Here is an 18,272-nt window from a genome sequence, read left to right on the forward strand (position 1 = left end):
TCCAGGGGAGGGGGGCATATGCCTCACTCTGGTTGGCTGGGTCCCCAATCTGCAAGATGGCGAGGGCTGAGAGCTGTGCTTCACCTCGCCTCCCACACCTGAGAGGTGGGATTGATAAAGGTGGGCACACCTCCTTCCTCACTTGGCTTTCCCCCCGGTTCTCCTGCCCAAAGTGGGAGGTCAGAACCGGTGGGGGCCAGTTGTTGGAAGCAGCAAAGGCCAGGGGAAGCTCACAAAGGTGGCAAGCCTTTGAAGCTTCTACTTCGTGGACCCTGCCCATCCTGGTGGAGGAGGCTTGGCACCTCGTCCCAGTATATGAATTGTTTCAGACCCCTGAGAGAGCAGGCTCTCGACCCAGGGGTCCAGAAACATCTCTGGTGGTAGCAGCTGGATGGCAGCCACTCAGCCTGAACACTAGTGTTAGGTCGATTTTTAGGGGGCATCTCTAAGGTGCCCTCTGTGTGCATTTTTCATTAAATCCCACCCTGGCATCAGTGTGGGTTTAATATGCTGAGAAGTTTGATACCAAAATTTCAATTTTTCCGTAAAGCCATTATGATGCTGTGGGGTTCATAATGACAAACTCCCAGCACCATATACTTTTAATGGCATTACTGCACTTACAATGTTTAAGAATTGGCTTAGACACTGTAGGGGTACAGGGCTCATGCACCTGTACCCTTACCACTGGTATAGTGCAAACAGGTAGAGGAGTGGCTGACCTATGCAAGGGCAGTGGGTTGTAGGCATGGCACACATTGTGTGCCATGTTGACTCTTCACTTTGTTCTGCACCAAAACACGCAGCCTGCAATGCCAGTGTGTGTGCATAAAGGTACAGGGCCTCTAAAGGTGGCACAATAAGTCCTACAGCCCTTAGAGGCCTTCCCTGTCCACAGTGCCCCTGGTACCTATGGTACCATTTACATGGGTCTGACCTGTGGCCAAAGAATGCCAATTGGGTTTAGTTTTCAATGTGGTTTAGGGAAAGAGCATAGGCCAGTACACTTCAGTCAAAGTGGCATCAAAAAGCAGGCAAAAAGTCCCAGTTTCCTGCAGTTTCAAAAGAATAAAATATGCGATTGAAAATGTAACTGAAATTGGCTGCTATGACCCTAAATCATATGTACACTATTACTGCCACCATAGGACTCTAGTCCCAGTTTCTTCCCAGCTTTCTGTACTTCTAGGGCCTCCCTGTCAAGGGCCAACTGATCGTGCCTGAGCTTGGGTCCTCCCTCTTGTTAGATATGGAGGTCCCTATGGAAGTGTCTGAAGCATTGGACTCGATAAAAGGAGATCTAGACCTCCTCTGCCTACTCCGAACCCTCCCTGGAGGAATAAAGGGGACCCCCTCTGTGCCATCTGCACAATTCCCTGGGGGAATCAGAGTTTGCCAATGTGGAGTCATTAGACTCCTCTTGGCCATACTCCGAATTGAGGTCACTAGGGGAACCCTGGTGCCCCCTCTTTAGGAGCATCCCCACCAACATTGTCCTGTTCTACTGCCCCTACAGGATTCTTATCATCTTGATGAAGTAGCTCTAACAGCAGCTTAGTAGTGAGGCTGTTACCTGCCTTTAGTCGTCTAAGGCTACACAGGATCCTTAGTTACTGGAACTTAGGGCCCCAGCACTTAGTAGACTGGGGTACACTAGTATCCCCAACTAAAGACATAGTTGCTAGGTGTAGTGTGGTTTCGCACTCTCATACCCTAGTGAAAACTAAACTTCCTAAGATTGGAGAAAGGGTTGTGTTAGACCCTTGACAATCAATCTAAAAGTTCAGTAGAACTTACTTAGTCTATAATGTATTTTTATGTGCCTAATGCTAGTTTTTCAATTAATCCACACCTAGATTCGCTGGTAAAACAAAGCAAGCTTGAATCCCAACCACTGCCCACCAACGTATCAGGCTGCCTTAGTATATGGTGCTCATTTATGAAAGTGTAGCACCCTGCACTAATCCAGACAATCCTGATGTTGATTTTAGTGGTCTTAGACAACCTTAGAAAGCTTTCTTAGAGGTAGCTGTGGAGAGCAGCCTTTAGGCTACAATCCAGAAGGAGTGTAAAGCAGCTTTTTTTACTAGTACTTAATATGAGTTAAGTGAAAAAGAACCACACAGTGTAGTTATAAAAAATAAGTATTTATTATTAACACTCACTAACACATTGAAGTATCTCCTACCCGGAGATATAAACACAATCCACACAATACTTTGTCAATAGAATACGTAAGTAGCACAAATACACAGTGGTCCCCAGGGGGAGCCCAAACCTAAAATAGTGGAATGCAAACCATGGCTTAAGAACAGACCCAGAAGACATAGAAAACTGGGGACCCAGGGAACCACCCAAGGCGAGTATCTTGGAACCCCATGGAGGCCTGTGCGGATTGGGAAAACACGACCATGTGCTCAATACATGTCAGGGGGTAAGTCGCTGTTGCAATTTTACAAAAGGACCCTTCCCAGCGGACCCTGAAGAAACACCATGGAAGATGGAAGGTTGGAGAGTCACCCCAACCGTGGATACACCAGGAACCAAGATACCAAAAACAGGGAAGCTGGGTGCCTAGCTGCAAAGTGACGTCGTAAACTGATGCATACCACAATGGAGGACTTCAGAAAAGATGCCGCTGCCGAAGAAGGTGAAAGTGTCCTGTGGCACCCAAAGGCGGTTTCAAGATGAGAGGTACCTGCAAGCCGAGGGGACTGAGTCTATGCCACTTAGGAGTGACCAAGAGGAACGGAAGACGAATGCCCACAGCTGTCATGGATGCAGGAGAGTTGACAGTGCCCTTGGAGTTGCAGCTGTATGGACCAGGCGATGCAGAGGAAGACCACGAGCCATGCACAAGCTGTCCCACATCGAATGTCGAGAGCCAAGAGATCAGTGACCGGCATGACCACCAACAAGCCATGGCAGCAGCAAACAACGTAATCGTTGAGAAAGGTGCAGCGTTGGGACCAGAAAGGTCCAAGTGACTCATCACAAGCAGGTAAGTGAGAGCAGGCCCCGAGCAAGCAGGGGAGCCCACTGGAGCCAAAGAAGACACTCGAGAGGACCCACGGGCCGAAGGCACAGGACTCTCAAGAGGACCCTGAGCAGCTCACCAAAAGATGAAGGTCCATGGTGCTACGAATGCGGTGCAGGCTAAAATCTTTGCTGAAGGAGATGCTTGAGGCTGGAGCTTCTTGGAGCCCGAAGATCTCTGGAGGAGAGAGTCAACAAGCCTCTGCAAAGGCAAGTCAACATGGTGCACAGGGCTTCTGCTTCAGCAGTTCCAACGAGGGATACTGGCTTCAAACATGCTATGAAGATAGTACAGGCCTCGATGGAATTACAGAACCACCACCTGTGTTGCTGAACCTTTCAGACTCCGTAGGAGCCCAGGAACAGCAGGCCGGTCAGCTTTGTTGCAGTGTCTGCAGATGCAGGAGTGACTCCTTCACACCAAGGGAGATTCCTTCAGGCGTCTTAGATGTCCACAGGCCTTGTGAAGAATCTGTATGGAGCACAGGCACAGACGTTGCAGCAGACCTGAAGGACGACGAGAGCAGGAGCAGCAGGAGTCTTCCCAGTTACAGTTTCTGAAACCTATGCTGATTGGCACTGACATGCCCAGGAAACAGTCTTCAAAAGAGGGGAATGTGTACTTGTGCAACAGAAGTGGGAAAAGGACACCGTTTGCTGTTGACCCAGAGTGAGTTGTAAAGACCACAGGACACAAGGTGGCTGCAAGTCATCTCGTCAAGTCCATCGCAAGGGACCTGTCACACCTTGACCTGGTATTCGTCTATTTCTGAGAGCGTGAGTGAAATAACCCCCCTGAATGTCCAGGTCAAACATCTGAACCTACGTCATCAGCGAATAGCCAATATACCAATCAACTACCTCATAATACTCGATTTGGCAGACCAGTGCGAGCACCTTAACGACTCATTGAGGAAATACGTTGATTTTGTTTGTTCTAAAGGGAAAGTGTAGGAAGCTGGGTTTCTGTAGCAGTAACCCCCCACTTTTGGCCAGACTACTGAAGCGCTTTGACTTGATGTGCCTGGGTCCCTGGCAATCAGGTTCCCAGGGCCTGTGTTCTTTCCCAAAACTGTACCATTGTACCCCAATTCGCACCTCTATGGCCACATGTAAGTCCCTTGTACAAGGGACCGTGGGTACCAAGGGCACTGTGACCAGGGATGGCCTTAAAGGGCTGCAGCACATATTGTGTTACCCTTAGCGGTCTTGTACCTCAACACACACACACACACATTGCCATTGCAGGCTGCATGTTTTGGGGCAGAGAAAAGTGAAGAGTTGTCATGGTACATATTCCTGTGTGCCATGCCTGCAACCCACTGCCTATGCCCATCTAGCTGAGTGCACAATACCAATGGTGAGGGTACAGTTGCATGAGCACTGTACCCCTACAATGTCTACGTTCATCCTTAGACATTGTAGGTGCAGTAAAGCCATAAAGAGTATATGGTCTGGAAGTTTGTCATTACAAACTCCACAGCACCATAATGGCTTCAATGAATTCTGGGAAGTTTGGTAGCAAACTTCTCAGCATAATAAACCCACACTGATGCCGGTGTGGGATTTATTATACAATGCACTCAGAGGGCATCTTAGAGATGCCCCCTGAAAAAGGACCAGCCTCTGGTGGGTTCCCTGACTGATACACACCAGCCTGCCACCACAAGAAATATTTCTGGACCCCTGGGGGGGGGGGGGAGCCTTTGCTTTCTGAGCCCAGAAACAAAGCCTTTCCTGAGAGGAGGTGGTCACATCTCCCCCAGGCCAGGAAGAGCCATCTGTGGCAGGGGAGCTTCAAAGGCCATGCTGCCTTTGTAACACGACCCCCAGCCTCCCCTGCTATCAGGAGCAGGCTCCCTTCCTGTCTCCCCTCCTTTTCGGTGGGAAAAATTAGCACGCCCCAAAAGATGTGCCCACCTATGCCGACCACACCCCTCAGGTGGGGGAAGCGAGGTGAAGCCCACTCTTCAGTGCCTGCCATTTTGCAGATGGCAGGCACTCTCCAATCAGGATTAGGGATTGTGCCCACTCCCCACGTGGGGTGAGCACACCAAGGGTGTAATCACCCAAAGGTCAGTAGAGCCTTGGGTGACCCAACTGACGGGGTCCCAGCATCCCAACTTACCTCTCCAACCGATGGTCAACTCCAGAAGACCTTCGTCCCTGAGCCTACAGTGTTTATTGCAACCGGAGAATCCCCATTGAAATCAACAGGGCACCCAATGCCAAAACAGCACCCTTCACCCAGCCACCCCTGTGCCGCTGCACCTTGTGTGCTAACTCGGATCCCCCTTTGCCATGAGCCTTTACATCAGGAGCTTTGCTCCAAAAACCTTGTGGTCTGCCCGTGAGCAGCCACCAACCAGAGGCCCACTCTCCCCCATTGGATAACATTGGGCCTCAGCACTCTGCACCTGACCGCCCTAGTGCCGCGGAGGGTGCTTTGAGAGTGCATCCTTAACCCTGGGGAAACCCTGGTTCTAACCCCAAAAACCCAACTTCCACAACCAAGTACTTACTGTAAACCGTAACTTCATTTCCTCCCATAGGATTCCATTGACTGCTTTTCTTTGAAAATCCTTCTAAATGTGGAGTTGGTTTGTATGAAATCTTGAAAAACTGCATATGTGTAAAAACTGCATTACTTATCTTTTGTCTAGGAAATGTCTCAGCGTGATATCTAGGCATATCATACTGATTAGCAAAATCAATTTAAAAAGTAATCCAAGAAGTAATGTGCGCAGTAAACTGTAAAGTAACTGAAAAGAAATGTTTAACTGTTGACTTACCTGTAACTCAACCAACTGCATTTGAACCTGCATCCCAACTGTAATTCACTGCATAAGTACTGCAAAGTATCATTTCACTTACCTGCACCAGGCCTGGCTTGGTTCTAGAAATAAAATCACTAAATATTATTTTATACAAACAAAATAGGTCGGAGTTCAGTGTGTGACATATTTTTTGCCTGAGTTAGTACAATAAACGCTTAACACTACCCTCTGATAAAGCCTTACTGCTCGCTCAACCTACCGAAAATAGAGAGTAAGGTGTTATCTACTTTTACCTCTGCCTACCTTTGGGGTTCTGCTGGACTCTGTGCACACAATAACTCATTTTGGTATAGTATATTGTGAGAAAGTGCCATCTTTCTTGCATGGTATGGCCCCACTTTTTGCTGAATTGCTGAATGTACTTTGACTGAGTGTGCCCTAGACTCCTGCCAATCAGGTGCCCAGGGCCTACGTTACTTCCCTAAAACCTAAAACCCAAATTGGCAAACCCTGGTAAATGGTACCCTAGGTACCCAGGGCCTTGTGACCAGGGAACGCCTCTAGGGGCTGCAGCACTTATTGTGCCACCCTTAGAGGCCCTGTACCCTAATATAAACACACTGCCCTTGCAGGCTGAGTGTCTGGGTACAAGACAAAGCAAAGAGTCGACATGGCACAAATCCTGTGCCATGCCCACAACCTACACTGCCCTGGCATACATCAGCCACCCCTCTAGCTGGGTGCCCTATGCCAGTGGTGTGGGCACATGAGCTTGAGCCCTGTGCCCCTACAGTACCCAGGTCCATTCCTGGGCACTGTAAGTGCAGTGCTGCCATTTAAGAGTATATGGTGCTGAGAGCTCGTCAAACACGAACTCCACAGCACCATAATGGCAACACTGAAGACTGAGAAGTTTGGTATCAAACTTCTCAGCACATTAAACCTGCACTGATGCCAGTGTGGGATTTAATGTACAAAGCACTACAGAGGGCATCCTAGAGATGCCCCCTGAAACCTAACCTTCAATCCACGTCTTGTCTGAGAGGCTGTCTAGGCTGCCACACAGCAGACATGTTGTTGGACCCCTGGGTGGAGAGCCCCACTCTCCTGGTCCTGCAACAATGCACATCCTGGGCGAGGTGCTAGGTCTCCTCACCCAGGATGGGCAGGGGGAAGCTTCAAAGGCATGCCGCCTTTGTGAGCTTCTCCAGGCCACTTGCTGTACCCAGCAACTGGCCCCCTCCGGTTCTGACCCCCACTCTGACGGGAAGACTGGCCGGAAACCCCAAGTAAGGACAGGGGATGTGCCAGCCTCTGCCAACCCCACCCCTCAGGTGGGGGAGGCGAGGTGAAGCACATCTCCGGGCTCTCGCCATCTTGAAGATGGGAAGCCCTGCCGAATCAGGACTAGGCTACTGCACCCCCTCCCAAAGGAGAGTGGCAGGATAGGGGGTGTACCCACCTCAGGGCAGGGACCCATTGGTCCCAGCCCTTTACCTACCTGTAACGCCCCTAAATTTAGTATTTAGGGGCACCCTGAATCTTCCTTCCTTAGATTCCAGATTCCGAAAAAGCAAAGAAGAACAAGAAGAAAGAAGACCTGCCGTGCAGCTGCTAAGAAGAGGAAGACACCAACTGCTTTGGCCCCAGGCCTACTGGCCTGTCGACCCTCGAACCTGCTCCTGCTAAATCCCGGCACCTCCTGTGGCCAGCAACCTCACAAACCCCGGAGGACCTGGCTACCTTGTGACTCTGAGCATCTGGGACTCCCATGAGCAGTGGCTCTACTCAAAGCAAGTTTCTAACCCCTGGCATCAGCCCGGAACCGCAAACCCTGCACACTCTGCACCCGCCAAGCTTGGCCTGTGCCGGAGTGGACAAAGACCCCGAGGACATCTCCTCGGCGAATGTGACCCCGAATGCAGCACCCAAGGACCCACCTCGACGCTCCTGACGACGCCTGCAGCCTCAGAACCAGGGACCCCCCAACCGCGATCAACAGAGGGTAAGATTTCCCGACATCAAAAGGCACCCCTGCACCCGGCGCCCTGCGTCCCCCTATGCCCGACTCCTGGGTACCTACCTATCCTTCAACTACCCACCTTACCTCTTGAAGTGGTGGTGGCCCCCGAAGAATCTTCGTTCCTGAGCTTGCAGCCTTTGTTCGTCCTTGAGCTTTCCCATAGAAATCCATTGAGCGCCCGAAGGCTCAAAAGCACCCTGCACCCAGCCGCCCGAGTGGCCCTGGCAGTGCAACTTCTACTCCTACCTACTTCCCCATTTGCCCTGAGCAAGAGACCAGGAGCCCAGCTCCCACAGCCGCGTGTCCTGCTAGTCAGCAGCCACCAACCAAGGCCCCCCTGCCTCCCATTGGATAACATTGGGCCTAATTCACTCTGCACCCGGCCGCCCCAGTGCCGCTGAGGCTGTAACAACTGTACCAACCTGACCCTGGGAGACCCCTGAGTCTGTGCCCAGAACCTTAACTCTGCCAGTCGAGTACTTACCCAAAAGCCGATAACTCACTTTTCTTCCATAGGGTAACATTGACTGGTTTCTTCAGAAATTTCTTCTAAGTGTGGAGTTTCTAAAACTTAAAATATTCACCTAAAATCAACCAAGTAACGAAAACGGAACTACTCACCTGCTATTAGGAGAGATCCCAGTGCTGGATCTTGGTGCCCAGCACTGACCCTGAAAACTACTCACAACCATACTTACCATTAACCAAATTTTCTTCCCTAGGAAATCATTGACTATTTTTCTGTGAAATTTCTTCTTAGAGTCGATTTTTGCAAACTACAAATATTCTTTAAAAATCGTACCAACTGTGAAAACGTAATTACTTATCTGTTTTAGATAGAGGTCCCAGTACTGAGCCTAGGAGCCCAGCCCTGGATTACAAAAGTAACGAGAACATATTTTACCCTTTACCCGTAAAGTGAATTTCCTTCCATAGGATAACATTGGTAGTTTTCAGAAAAAGTTTCTAAGTGTCAACTTTTAAAATAGCAAAATATTGTTTAAAGATCACAACAGTAACTTAACCGAATTTACTCACTTGTTTCCAAGAACTGTCCCAGGACTGAATCTAGGATCCAGAAATTAGAAAAGTAATCCTGAAAGTAAATATTGCATATAACTTAAAGTTCCCATTGAGCTCAATGTATTATTGTGTTTGAAATTGTGTTGCCTATTGCAACAACCTGTAACTATTACCTACAAAAGTCAATTGCATATTGCAAAAGTACTGTTATCCTCACAATGCTCTAAAACATACACAACAGACCTGCCAAACATATATGTGAGGGCTTTAGATCTGATGTCACTTCTTGTGATGCCATTTCCTGTAAAGTCATGGCTTGTGAAGCTACTTTCTATGATGTCAATTTCTGTGATGTCATGCGCCGTGATGCCGTGCGCTGTGATGTCACTTGTATACTGCCTAACTAGGTTAGCCCGCCCCCACTTCGGTTTTAGGTCTCGCCTGGCAAAAGCAGCGCATGCACTGCTCTCGCCATGGAGAGAACCTTTTGGAATCAATTCAGCTAAAGCTGGATGCACATGCGTCTAGATGGACAAAGATGGCTGCTCTTACCATCCCCAAAGCTAAACATGCATGCGTAGGGACAAAAAATGCACGTGGACAGCCCGACGCCATCTTTCACACGTGCGCGCATTTTTTTGTCCGTACGTGTGCTTTCGCTTTTCCTCCCTCCCACCGTCGGCCCCTAGGTACCGGCACACGCGCGTAATGCTTTTCGGGAGGAGGGGGCGAGGAGGAGGAGGTTGTTTTATTGTGTTTCCTGGAATGCACGTTGCAGGTGTGATGTAGGAGGGTTGTGTTTATAGTCAAAGGCTGGCTCGTGACTGGCAAAATGCTTTTATTGGGCGCGCATGCCCACTTTCACTTTGAAAGTGCAGCGGGCAATGCGGCTGTTGCAGGCTTAACTTCACAGCCCCGTACTACATAGCTCACAGAGTTCTGGTTGAAGGATTTTGCCATTAACATGATGTGGATCCGGTAAGGATTGAAGGTTGCGGGGTTCAGGCTGTGCCTGCAATGTGTTAGCTTGACCGCGGCGACCAGCTCACGAGGCCACAGAAGTTCAGGTCAGCGCCAATTCGTAGGGAGACGAAGAAGATGCCACGGGATAACATGGACTCCCTCATCCAGCAGATCGCACGTCAAGCCTGGCTCACCATCCCTGGCGCCACAGCCGCGGCACCCATAGTGAGTAGCAAGACCTTCTCCGACAACCTGAACCAGCTCAAGAACCTGGTGAACGAGTTGCGGGTCGAGTACCTGCAGATCACGCCGCGGAGATGCAAGGGCGGTGCACCGCCAGCCGCTCCACAGAGCCTGCCCGTCACCTACATGCACATCTGCGAGACGGAGAGCTTCAGCATGAGCGTCTTCCTGCTGCGGAGCGGGTAGTCGTGTATCCCGCTGCAAGACCACCCGGGCATGCACGGCATGATGAAGGTGCCCTACGGCACCCTCAGCATCTGTGGCTTGGACCAGCTGCAGGAGGTATCCGGGGCCACATCACCTCCGCCATTAAGCCCGCCCCTCCAGCCCTTTCACAGAGACGCGCTGTGCCGAGCCCTGAACCTTACCCGGGGCCCAGCGTGACACTTTGAGAGCATCAGTGACCTGTGAGCACCTTAGTCAGAACCGTGTCATTCACCCTGGAAAGCTTCAAATCTGTGCTTGGGGCCCTGGCTCTTTGAGACAGTGGGTGTGCAGGCCGCGTCTGTCCTCCCGTGTGTTAGGTGGACGCACAAGCAGACTGCCTGACTGCGTGTGGATGTCACAGGATGGACCTGGCAGGAAGAGGTAGGCAAGGGGTCAATCAAATCAATCAATCGAAATAAGCTTTATTCGATTGTAGAAAAACAATCATAAAAGCACAATAAAAAACAATTACTGGAACAATTATTAAAACAAGTTCATAGCAATTCAATTTCCCTGGATTTATAAAATTTCCATTTAATAAAACATTACTAAAACTAACAGGACCCCCTTGTGCCAAAAATAAAATACAAGCTAAAACAGATTCAAATCAGTTATGAAATACATTCAAAAAACGATTGTGAATATGAATAAAGAATACCCATATCACATATCACAGGTCACCATGCAACCTCCTCTGCTCCTTACTATCCCGTCACATTGTTTTCCTGATTCGAAGCACTCTTTTAATGTATAAAGCAATCCTTCAGGCAATATGTGCATTTTCTAGGCATTGCAAACAAATTAGCCCTATACGACACTGCCTTAAACCATACGCCCTTAAAACAGGTACAAGTAATGCTTTGCTTTGTGTCACATAAAATTTACAGAAAAACATCATATGTAATGTTGTCTGAGTTGATTGGGAATCACACGGGCAGGCTGGTAATTTGTGCGACCAGTCATTCATTGTAGGAAATGACAATAGTCTATGAATGGATCCTAACCTGAAACTAAAAAGCAGCATTCTATCACACCCGCTTGATACAAAATACAGGTACGGTTCCATCCCTCCACTTGTAAGTGTTAACTGATGTTTCAATACACAGTGTTTCGCAAGCTCACCTGATGCTCTCTCTTCAGCTAGATACAAAAGGCCCCTAGATTTTATCTCCTTTCTAGAGATACCAATCATTGAGCTGGGGTTTGAGTAAAACTCTGAGTTACCTAATAGTGAAAAAAAGGACTCAACATACTTCATCCAGGGGATCGTACGAATCCCATGAAGTCTCATTACATCCGACATAATAGTTCTGTTCAGTACCGTCTGTTCCATTGTCCATATCCTGTGCCAGAGGAGTATGGGTTCTAATTTAATAAGATCTGTTACATAAGCAAGACCCAATTCTTCATGGCAGGCAACAGTAGACGTGCTTTGAGGAACCGACAAAATAAGGTGAAGGAAGGCATTTTCCACCAATCGTATCTAAAGTGTATTCATGAACCCCCATAACCCTGCTCCATACATGCCACTGAGAGACATTTGGCCTTATAAATTTGTATAATCTAACCAGGTAGCTTACGCGCCAGTTTTCTACGAAAAGTGGCAAGTGCACTGGTGGTTCTCATAAATGTGAGTTTTTTTTCGCAGTCATGGATTTTGTCCAGGTATCGTCATCATTAAATAGGATACCCAAATATGAAAAACTTATCGTTTGGGATATCTTATTGCCTTCCAGAAAAAGATCCATTCCCCGGCCTCTGTACTTCTTATTTCCACAATTCATGATAAAGGTTTTAGAAACATTAATAGATAAGCCCAGATCCTTCATAAAAACATTAAAACTGTCATAGTTAGTCTTACTAGGTTGTTAAAACACGTCTACCTCTTGCGCAATCTTAGAGATTAGACATCTACACTAATTACATGATTGGTCAACACCTAAAAAGCTATTTATTGCTGGAATCCATTCAAAAAAATATGTGTGAACACTGAAGATACAAGCACTTGCTATGCAATAGGTCTCGCATTTACGCGAGTTTGAGCTATTGGCATTGTAAATGACATTGCCCTTTAGGTCTCGCCTGGCGTAGGCTGCGCGCAGTCTCGCTGGCGAGATTTAATGAGATGTGGGTATTTTCTGTAAGGGGCATTAAGCCCCGCCCCTCTTTTCCATTGGCTGGCGTCACCGTTGATGCTAAACGGTGGCCAGCCATTGGAAAAGAGGTGTCGGTGATGTATTCACTTGGCTTTCTGAGCCGTCCCATTTGGACGGCCTGGCCTGCTTGGCGTTCGTCGCAAAAGGTTTCTTATCTTTATGGGGCCAAACACATGGCCCCATAAAGACAAGAAACCCTTTTAGCAGGCGAGGCCATCCAAGTGGGACGGCAGAAAAAGGCAAACGTCATTGCGAGCGCGTCACGGTGAGCGCTTGTTCAGGAAGTTAGTTGGCTGAGGCAGCCGCAGCCCAGCAGGCGGAGGAGCCCAAATGCCATCCCGGTCGGTGGGAAATTACCCTCCTGAGAGCAAGTGGAGCCGGTGGGGGAAGGAGGAAGAGGCCTCGCCACCGCCCTCCATATAAATGACGGTGCACAGAAATTCTGTTCCATTCACTCGCTCTTGGCTGCAGGGAAAGCAGCTTGAAGTATCCCAGGAACCTCCCGGCATTGCAGAATCAAAGATTCACAACCCCCCAATAGGCCACTGAAGGACAAGTTTCTGCCGGACAGCACCCAATCAGGGAGAGCTGAGGAAATCCTGCCAATCGCAGGAACCGCAACTTCGTAGCCCCCACGGAGACCTAATTATATCGCTAACGGAATCGTCATGTTAGGTAAGCGAGGCTCTCGCCAGCAGGGGGCAGTTTGAACAATGGCTATTGTTTATATGTTACATTGATTTAATTGTGGAGCTAGCCCAAGACCGGCCCTGCATGTGCGAAAGGTGGCAGTTCATCACAGCATTGTGAGATGGGTGGTCGTTAAGGTTGTGTGCCATGGTGCTCTATACGCCAAGAGGATTCTTCCTGCACTGGAGGCCATGATAGTCTTGCGCTCGTTTATTGAAAGGTTGGAGTGTTTCTGAATGTGTGTAATATGGGGGGGAGGGTGATGCTCAAGTGCATGACTTCAGGGGCAAGGGGCGGGTGCTGTCAGTATGATTCTGGTCATCGGAGTCCTGTCCATGGGTCTGTTGATGTGTGCTGGCTTGGGAGGAATGGCTGCATGCCTCCTGTACTGGGAGGGTTTGTTTTTCTTTGTTCTGTTTGGGAAGGTGAGCTATGCGAGGCGACTGTGAGCAGCTTCCAGTGCACGGCTGCCATGAATTATTCTATCGTTAATATCTGTCCGGTTGACGCCCGCCCCGTCTCTTACACTATATATTATTCAGAGCCATTGACACCGGACTAGAGTGTGATTAATGATTGTGTTAAGTGAAAAGGTGTTGGAGATGGGCACACAGTTGATGGCTTTCGCTATGCTAACCGCTTTAATCACCTGTGATGGCCCCTTTTCCACAGTCCACTAAGGTGTTTACCCCACAGGCTTGTCTGTTCTGAGTTTTTTAGTTTACAGACTTGTTGAATATGTGATGGTAGAAATGAGCCTCATGCTCGTATAATGTTATGTGGCTCCATTGTTGTTGTGGGTGTTTTCCTGTGGGTTTTTTTCTGTGGGTGTTGGTTGGCAGTCATTTACAAGGTTTATACTGGATACGACCAGCCTCGGGGATTATCATGGTTCACTATTCATTACTGATAACCGACCAGAACAGTTTTTAAGCTTTGACATTCTTGAGCGACACATCACCTAGTATAGTCTGATGTTGATGAAGGTCGAGTAAAACAGCAGAAGTGTTCTTAGAAATACTTCCCTCACTTTCTGAGAGCGTCCAATCAGCTGCAGTGAATGCTCACTTTCCAGTCAGTGGTGCAGGTAGAGAGTATTCCTTACGGGTTCGAGTGGCATCCAGTCAGTTGCCGTTCGATCACCGGACTGGGAGGCGGCTCCGTGTAGTGGGTGGCGAAATATACAAATAAACGCTTCTTTCAAGAAACGTTTCCTGCAACTTATTTCACTTACCTGCAGATTCCTATTCTGTACGCAGCATATGAAAGCAGAGAGGTACATCATGCTCTGGTGTAGCCCTTGGGCTGTAACACTACAACTTTGAGGGGTAAAGCCATTGTTGCATAGATATATTAAATGAGGGTCGCAGTTTAAAATCACGACTGGATCAACTGTCATTTATCTTCTGTAGTCAACAATGTTTATTCAGTTTGAGTTGACATTTACGTCCATCAAGACTGCATGCCATCAATATTAAGGCCTTGTTGTTTTTTCCATGCCTCAATCCCAGCACTTTATTTTCTGTAGATATGCATACGTAGTTTATGCCATACGGTGGATACGTTATAAACTCAAGAATTTAAACACAATCCGTGTATAGTCTCTTTGCATACACTCATAGTGTGAGCAGAGAATTTCCAGAGGGTGATTCAGGTCCAGAAGATCATCTCTTTCATGATAATAAATGATAACATGTTCTTGACCTGTGTGTGCGTGTATGCATGAATGTATATATATTTATGTATATAATTCACTAAAAAAACAAAAGTTGGAGGGACGTTATAGTTGGGTTCACAACTTACTTTCTCAAAACCATAGAAATGAAACAGTTATAGTCAGGGCTTTAAGTGGGCCAGGTCCTTAGCACCAGCAGTTTTAACAAGCATTTGCAATCAATAGGTCTCGCTTTTACGCGAGTTTAAGCTATTGGCATTGTAAATAACAATGCCTTTTATTTATGTTTTAAAAACAAAAATAAAAGGCATTGTTATTTGCAATGTCAATAGCTCAAACTCACGTAAATGTGAGACCTATTGCATTGCAAATGCTTGTTATTTATGTGTTGCTTTTTAAAACATAAATAAAAGCCAGTCATTTAACAATGCCAAAAGCTTAAACGTGTTTTATCTGGCTACACTAGTGCAACTTTTGTTTCTGTAGGAAGATGGGTGGGGGGAAGGAGGTTCCTAACTAGAAGCTTTTGAATGGAGACTATCTAGATGTCATGGTATCGCCTCCTGGAATTGAGGATACCTTTCAAAATTCGTAATATTTGGGGGCAGGGGGAAAACGAGAAACAAATAAGCATTGAAAATTCAATAGGTCTCGCCTTTCATTATGTTAAAGCCATTTGCTTTGCTATACAATACCATTAGCAAAGCAAATGGCTTTAATTTAATCAAAGGCGAGACCTATTGCATTTTCAATGCTTGTTTAGGACTTGTGCCCTAGTGAAGGGGACCTGACCGGCCTTCTCAACCCCGTCAGTGCTGAGCAGACCACTAGCCGCCGGGACTGACCACCGTCCCTCCTCCAAACGCCCGATACCACATCCCCTCTCACGCACCGAACGGGCAGAGAGAGGGACTGACTAAAACTGCAGCTCTAGCGAGCTTCCGCCAAGACAAGGCCGCGCCAGAGTGGGCGGGACTCACCGGCTGCCAGGCGTCGGCGACAGCTCGGCAGGAGCACGTGCTGACTACACGGCCAATCAGCACTTCTTTGTTCTGTACCCCGCGCTCTGATTGGCTTAGGTGTTCCCGATGATCCAATCCTAGGTCACCTTTAACTTTACCACAAGCTACGACTACAAGACGACACCCGGAAAACTTTCAGCCGTAGGATTGGTTGTTATGCGACCCGGAAGTGCTAAAATGTGGGCAAATGATATCCGTTAAAAGATCAACGACGGACATGAGGCTGCATTCACGGACGGTCCATGTAAGTATGATTAGCCGGGCTCGGTGTGGCTGCTGTGCCGGTGCTTCTCTGTCACACTGTCTGTTTTAAGGGGCAGGGATGCCCATTTCCTCCCTAAAACTGGCAGCCCTCTGATTACTCGCCCAGGGCTGGTGGCCGTCGGTCTAGCTCCGGGCTGGATTGGGGCCCTCTGCCGTCTCATCGACGGGTTCGGTGTATCTCTTTGCTCCCTCACAGAAACGCTGTCCTGGTGTTCGATTACTGGGGGCCTGGGCACTCCCCGTCACTGGGACAGGGACGAAGGAGAACCTAGCTGGGCGCTTCCCTTCCCGGTAAACGTGGCTACCCAGCGCTTCCTCTGCAGGAGAGTCTACCTCGTGCAGGGTTGTGACCCTGCCCCGATCCATTTACAGGTTGTGACCCTGCCCCGATCCTTTTACAGGTTGTGACTCGGTTCATCCATAGCCTGGGACCCTTTCCCGGTCCATCAATTTACAGGCCTGAGACCCTGCCTCACCTCCTTGATCTGTCTCTGTATAGGCTTGGGACCCTGCCTGCACCCCATCCACCCTGCCCTTATTATAAGGTGCCCTGCTCATATTATAGACTGATGGCTGTGGGTGGAGCTTTAAGTGGGCCGGGTCCTGCCGGTGCGGATGTTCTAAAAAGCTGGGGCAGGAGCCTATTAGATTCTCCATTTTTACCCTCCCCCCCCCCCCCCCCCCCCCCTGGGGGTGAAAAAAATCTTACCTCTGGACCAGTAACACTCTTCACTATTTAAAAGTGTGCAACATTTTACTTCTCGTCTGGCATGTACACAACTGTCTATGGGGTCTCAAGAACTGTGACTTACTGGCTAATTTCTTTCAGGAGAAAATCTCCAATATATATCTGAAATTCAATATTTCAGCTCCACTATAGCTAGCAACACTAGCAGTGAAGTGACTCTGATAACAGATGGGACCTATTCCTTTGACTGATTCGAACCCTTTACCTCAGAGGAAGTGAGTAAAGCACTGAATTCAGCCAAATCAGCTTCTCTTATGGATATCGCCCCCCTAAAGTAATGGCATCGCTATTCAATTGTCTTGCACCAGCTATTTTAGAGATATTCAGTTCTTCAGTAGAAACTGGCACTATCCCTCTTGAATGGAAGGTTACCTGTGTACCACCTATTCTGAAAAAACTCACCCTGGATCAAATAGTGATGGCAAACAACCGTCCTACATCGCTACTCCCCCCTTTTGGGCAAACTGCTTAAGGTTTAATAAATAAACAACTAACAGCCTACCTGGAATCAAATCATAAATTTCTTGCAATTTGGCTTTCGATCAGGCCATAGCACAGGAACTGCGCTTTTTGCAGTGACTGACTCTCTATGACTTACACATGACTTTGGCAACTTGGCCTTCCCTTGCTTTTAGACCTCTTAGCAGTATTAAACATGATCTCCCATGTCAGGATGATAGAGAGGCTGCAAGAGATTGGGATAAAAGGCCTTTCGCTTAAGTGACTCTGCTCTTTTCTGCAAGATAGATATCAGACTGTCATCCTTGGCCTATATTCATATCATAAAATGTGATTAGACAAGCTCATGTTTGAGCCCCACTCTGTTTAATATGTACGTGCCTCCACCCCCCCCCCACCTTGTCAAGATCGTAGAGCCTTTTGGCTTTGAGATAATATCTAATGAGCCGATTAGAATATGGCAATGCTCTCTTGGGGGCAGCTAATAATGGTACTTTTAATAGCCAAATTACAGGTAGTTCAAAACACAGCAGCCAAGCTAATTTTCAGCCCCTCCACCCAGACACCTCTTCTGATCCAATGTAAAAGGAACTGCACCGGCTGATAGTGAAATAAAGGTGTATTTTTAAGCTCTGTGCTCTTACCTATAACGCTATACGGCTACGAGGCAAAGGGCTCCGATATCTGCAATTAAAAATCCAACCATACGCTCCCTGCAGAAGATTACATTCATGTGATAAGTCCCTGCTGTGTGTACCCCCCCCCCCCCCGCACTCGCTCAACAAGATGTGGGGGTAGAACTTTCTTACTTTGCCCCCTTTTACTGGAACAAGCTTCCAATGCATGTCCGCACATGTGCTAACTATTGCAAATTTAAGGAATTGCTGAAAGCCCACCTATTTTAACTCCAATCTCATCTCCCTACAGACACTTACTAAACGGGCCTAGCGCCGAGATACCCAGGGGCGAGTTGTGCGCTATATTAA

At 48.1% G+C, this 18,272-nt stretch overlaps 1 protein-coding gene and 1 pseudogene across 1 annotated transcript in view; both read left to right on the plus strand.

The window, feature by feature from the left end:
• The first annotated feature begins 9,957 nt into the window (after positions 1-9,957).
• Positions 9,958-10,449, plus strand: LOC146808777 (2-aminoethanethiol dioxygenase-like; annotated as a pseudogene).
• A 5,490-nt stretch (positions 10,450-15,939) lies between these two features.
• ZNF574 (zinc finger protein 574) overlaps positions 15,940-18,272 on the plus strand; it is a 42,112-nt gene continuing 39,779 nt past the window's right edge. The window contains exon 1 of the mRNA XM_085615594.1: positions 15,940-16,059. The gene's annotated coding sequence lies outside the window, so the exon portion shown is untranslated. The remainder of the gene's footprint in view (positions 16,060-18,272) is intronic.

Source organism: Triturus cristatus, chromosome 7, assembly GCF_964204655.1.
Source record: "Triturus cristatus chromosome 7, aTriCri1.1, whole genome shotgun sequence".
Taxonomy (NCBI): Eukaryota; Metazoa; Chordata; class Amphibia; order Caudata; family Salamandridae; genus Triturus; species Triturus cristatus.